Source organism: Sorex araneus, chromosome 1 (genome assembly GCF_027595985.1).
Source record: "Sorex araneus isolate mSorAra2 chromosome 1, mSorAra2.pri, whole genome shotgun sequence".
Classification (NCBI taxonomy): Eukaryota; Metazoa; Chordata; class Mammalia; order Eulipotyphla; family Soricidae; genus Sorex; species Sorex araneus.
In genome coordinates this window covers 54,403,105-54,408,625 of record NC_073302.1, presented here as the reverse complement: position 1 = coordinate 54,408,625, position 5,521 = coordinate 54,403,105, and the positions used below count along the sequence as shown (strand labels likewise).

Below are 5,521 nucleotides of genomic sequence, written 5' to 3'. Positions count from 1 at the left end.
GAACTTTTTTTCTTAACTTTTTCTTAACCAAACTTTCCTTTTGTTGAAAAGGCAATGAGGCAATCATAAGATCTGGGCCACACAATCAACCATGCTGCTTGTTTACATAGTTCTTAACTAGTTTGGAACAATGGTAGTAGAGAGTGTTTTGAACTCTATTTACAACAAGGAACAAAAATCAAAATAAATATTCAGTTGGCTTCATAATGAAGCAAATATTTTCTGTATTATGTAGTAATAAAAGTCAGTGTGCATTGTAAATAAAGTTTGCTCAAGGGCTCTATGAAAAAGAGCCAAATGCCGAATGACAGCCAGGATTCTACTACAGTGCAAAGAGAGCTAAGAAATTAGTCACAATCCCTGAGACTTCATGTTGTGCTGTGTTTGGTTTGGTACTTTATTTTGTATATATATATTTTTTAGAAAGTGGAAAGTGTAAAGCGACAGTAGGATTGGCTTGATGCCCTTGGTACCGTTACTCATTGAAATAATGGGGAAAATGAGTGCCAGACCTATGGGGTTTAGGGGAGGGAGGGAGGGAGACGGCCCACATTTCAGTAGGGTCTTTAAATGAAAGGTGAAAAAGTAGAACCAAAGAAAGAAAGAAAAATGGCATTGTGCTGAAGAGCATAAGCAAAGGACTCTATTTGCTTCATCTGATGAAATGCAGAAAGTCACTTCCTTTTAAGTGTGTGTCTGTTGAGCTAAGCAGGATGCAGGGTATTGTGCCCTCCTGGAGCACTGAGCTAGACCCTCATTGTTACTGAAATCATTATTTCATGAAATAGAGTAACTTCTCCCTAAGAGTCTCCACAGGCCTCTTTGCCAAATTAAGTTTGCTGCCCTCTCTTTCTGCATGCCCCTGGGACTGATGACAGGAGCTCTGTGAATATAGGAGAAACCAAACGTCCATACATAAAAATTTGCAGGTGTTGAGTACATATGGTCCTTCATTTGTGGGATGTGAGCACTTCAGTTTGGTTTATAAGTTTTAGCCCAAAGCTTTGAAAACTTTGGAAAATACTTTTAAGGGCTACAACAAAATAAAAGCTTTTGAGTGCCCATGCTCTCTCCTTCTCTGTTACACAAAATGTTTGTTTGACTAGTGAAAAAGAAAGAACAAAAATCAATTAATATACAAAAGCCCATCTCAATAATAAATCTCTAAATACGCAGTTAAGAATCACTTGGAGTGTTTTGTTCTTTTATGATGCTTTTGTTGCACTGCTCAGGAAGAATGTCAAGACTGAACTCTGGAGAAAGAAGTTTGGCATGAATAGCCACAGGTCTGCTGCCAGCCACCGTGGGAAGGACAAGGGGGTCTGGATGAACCAGTCATCCACTTGGTGCCTAGGGAAAATTATTGCTATTGTAATCTCAAACTGGGAAACTTGGAAACCAGAACAATGAGATCAAGGCCAAATATCACAACTGCCAGGAAAAAAGGGAAAGAATTATAAAGGTCATGACCTACCTTTCAAATTTTTTGCTTTCAAATTCTTTAAAAGAATTTAAGAAAATTATCTCCTACAAGAATGCTTCTTTAATTTAAAATTTGCCATCTAAATAAAAATATTTACAAAGAATACAGTAACTGAAAAATTATAAATATTAACAATTCTAGATGTTTCTACTAATCTTATAAGTCACTCATAAATACCTGTTAAGTGCATATATTAATTAAAATATATATTGAACATTAATTTCATTCTCTTTTCTCTTTGAACCCACAATCTAAATGTAACACATTTTATAATGAAAAGCTTTCCCATCTCTATAAAATATAAAAGAATCAACCCAAAGGTATGATTTTCCCAATTCTATCTCCTGTAAAAAATAAATGTATACTTAAATTAAATTTAATATTTGTGACTTTTTATGTTCACAAATTTCTAGGTATTGAAAAGTATATTCTTCTGGTAATAATATTTTAACTTTTGGTTCTCAGTAACATATGTTTTGACAAGGAATATGCTTTTCAGAAAAAATATTTCTGTAAATAAAATATTAGGTTCTCATTTTCCCCAAGTTAGCGGTGAATAAATATTTTTTATTGACAGAATGAGATAAGGCTACTCATAATATACTATTTCTAATGTTCACATTTATCAAATATATCCTAAAAATGTTTCTAAGAAAAAATAGAGGATTTTAAAAATATGATTCCATCCATCTTTTGAACTCCTAAGGTATATGCTAAAAATCACATAATGATTTGATACAAAAATAACAATATTTAATAGCATATAAACTAGCAAGTCAATTTAAAAACCAAATGATAAATAATTATAATTTTAGTGTTTCAGGGGATTAGCAGAAATATAAATGCAAAATAATTATAAATTTTATGTAACAAAGAGTTATGAATGCCTTGGATAGCAAATAGTTGTGTTGTATAATTATTATAGTGATTTACTTTATCAGGTTCTGCTCTGCCAAGATCTCTGTTTGTTTGACTCTGCTTGACTCTAATAGTCATTATAAAATGAGGATTATGCATCTTGGTCTTTTTTTATTAAAGGTACTTTTAAAAAAATCTATATTCATGAAGAATCAGGGAAATTGGAATAATGTTAATTTCACACATACATACACTATATTTTGATAAAATAGAATTAGTATCAAAACCTTATAATTTCAAAATATATCTGATAAAGAATATATTTATATTTATTACATTCAGTATATGCATATAGCATCTTTCACAAATTTATAGTAAGAAAAACACAACCCAATAAAAATTAAAAAGATCAAAATAGGCATTTTCTCAGAAAATGCAAATAGCAAATTGATAAATGAAAATGTGTTTCACATCAATAATTGGACATGCACATTAAAACCATAATAACACTTTATACCCAGTTGAATGGTTAACATTTTAGAAACTGACAATACTAAATACTGGTAATACTGGAATTACATTGTGGTAAAATGTAAAATATGAAAAACTTGAAAAACAGTGTAGTAATTGCTTATGATAAGTCAAATATACACTGGAGCAATAGCACAGCGGGTAGGGCATTTGCCTTGCACAAGGCCGACCCAGGTTTGATTCCTTGGTCCCTCTCGGAGAGCCCGGCAAGTTACGGAGAGTATCCCGCCACACGGCAGAGCCTGGCAAGCTACCTGTGGTGTATTCAATATGCCAAAAACTAACAAATCTCACATTGGAGACCTTACTGGTGCCCACTCGAGCAAATCAATGAACAATGGGAGGACAGTGCTACAGTGCTGCAGTTCTATACTTACCATAAAATGCATCAATGTCAAAACCTAATCATTAACACAAGTGAACTAATAACATATATCCAATAATTACATTTATATGAATATATATAGTGTACATACTATACACTACAGCAGATTTGTTTGTTATCACCCCAAGCTGGAAACAACTCTAAGTCCAGCTATTGGATGGATTAACAAAATATAGTACATACATACTATGGTGGTATATTCAGTGATTAAAAAGGAAGTAGAGGGACTGGATCTGTAGTCTAACATGTAAGGCACTTGTTTTATTCCTGACACCTCATATAGTCCCCTGAGCCCTTCCAGGAGTAATCCTCCTTGAGTGACCCATGGCCCTGAGCACAGCTATGTGTCGCCAAAAAAGCAAACAATTAAAAAAAAAACAGTAGAAGATGAACTACAAAGGGACAGAGAAGACAGAGTATTTTAGAAAATGATGAGAATATTTTTGTATGTGAATTGTCACAGTGGTTATGCAACTATATAGATATATTAAAACTCCAAGCTGTATACTTAAAATAGGTGAATTTTACTGCATACAAATTACATCTCAATAAATCTGATGAGGAAAATGATCATTTGACATTACTGAAAAAAAATAATTGTCACAACTTAATCAGCAAAGTCAGGATAAAGTCAGTCTTCATTTTAAATGGAAATAGACAGATGTGTTAAACATTACCACTCTTCTATTCTAAGGCAGATTAATACATGTGTTCCTTTATACAGTATTCATTCAAATGTAGTATAATGAACTTTTAGAGACCTGGATAAAATGTGTGTTCTTTTAGTATTCTTTGGCAAAGTCTCTGCTTTACTCTCACTGAATATCATCTGTAGTTATTCTTTGGCAATTGTTGGAAAATTTAAAAAAGAAATGACTAAATGAAAAATTGTCATTTTTCCCATTGCCCACTCTTCAGAATATCTGGATTCAAAATAGCTTTATAAAGCCCAAACTATCCTATTTCCAGAGTCATGCATTGTCTTTATAAAAATTACATGAAGCAACTTGAGTACATTGTCTATGATGTCTTAATTAAAAGAGACTTCACTAAAACCAGTATTTTGAATCATTCTTCTGTTTAGTGCACCTAGTTTTATGGTTCAGGCTAATAAACCAGTATGTCATTTGAAAAGTCAAGGATCTTTTCAAAAAGGGGGAGTTAGGAGAGAAGACAGATAGAACTACAAGTGCATTTTTTCTCAATTCAACTGTAGGGAACAGCTTGTATAGATGCTGAAAATTCTTCTAAAAATAATCACATTTGCATAATTTTTGAAAAGCCTTTGGGTACCTTTATTGTCACACGTGCTTTTGGTTTTTATGGTAAGGGAATCATGTGCTAACCTGCTCTTTCATTTGCATAGATATAAACCAGGGTCATCATTAGTTTAAAAATAATTTGATGTCTGTAATTTTCATCTGGTTTTACACCTGTGAAATTAAAAACAGCGTCACCTGTCTAAATATGGTTCTTTGTACCTATGTCATGCTGGTATGAATGGGTAGAAAAGAGGAATTACAGTTCCAGCTTTCAGTAAAACTATTGCCACTTACACATATATTATCTTAAAATTTCTATGACTTAAGATCCTTTCCTGGTTCATAAGCATGATGATTGAGTGTTCACACGTTTCTGTTATATATGCCTTCCTTAAATCTTGTTACAAGGTTGGCTCATTGTCTGATGTGAAAAACTGAAAAAAAAATTTTAAATGAAAGGAAACATTCTCTGGCTTAAAACAACTCTTATATAAATTTATTTATCTAATTTTCTGGAAAATAAATTTTTTAAATGTTAGCTCCATGTGTCACTAATTTACTGTATCTGAACTCATTGTTTCATTGGATTCGGTTCTTCAAATCTGAAAATGAGGGAGACCAAGAAACTAACACAATGTCTCAGATATGTGACAGGAATACATTCTTCTCAGTTGTTATTCTCTTGTCTCAGTTTTTCATTTTAGTACCGGATTAGAAATCCAGAAGACAAAGTTCTATTCTGCGTTATTTCACTTTTTCTAGTTCTTGTTTTTTCTACTAATTTGCACACCACCACTTTCTTTTTAATAATGGGGCCATAAAATTAGAGATTTGCTGTGTTCTATTTTTTGAAAATGTATACAAACACTGAAAGTATCACTAAAGAGAAAATGTAAAAATGATTGCAAATATGGCCAGATAAATAACCTCAATAATATACATGCTTTTAAAGACTTATACATTTTCTATATTTTATTATTGGTTTAAACCTAGAGGTAAGAA

The 5,521-nt window shown here is 32.4% G+C and overlaps 1 non-coding gene across 1 annotated transcript; it reads left to right on the top strand.

The window, feature by feature from the left end:
* Positions 1–4,846: 4,846 nt before the first annotated feature.
* On the top strand, positions 4,847–4,951 carry LOC129401043 (small nucleolar RNA U13). Its single transcript, XR_008628069.1, has one exon. It is a non-coding gene; the product is annotated as a small nucleolar RNA U13 (small nucleolar RNA).
* The last annotated feature ends 570 nt before the right edge of the window (positions 4,952–5,521 follow it).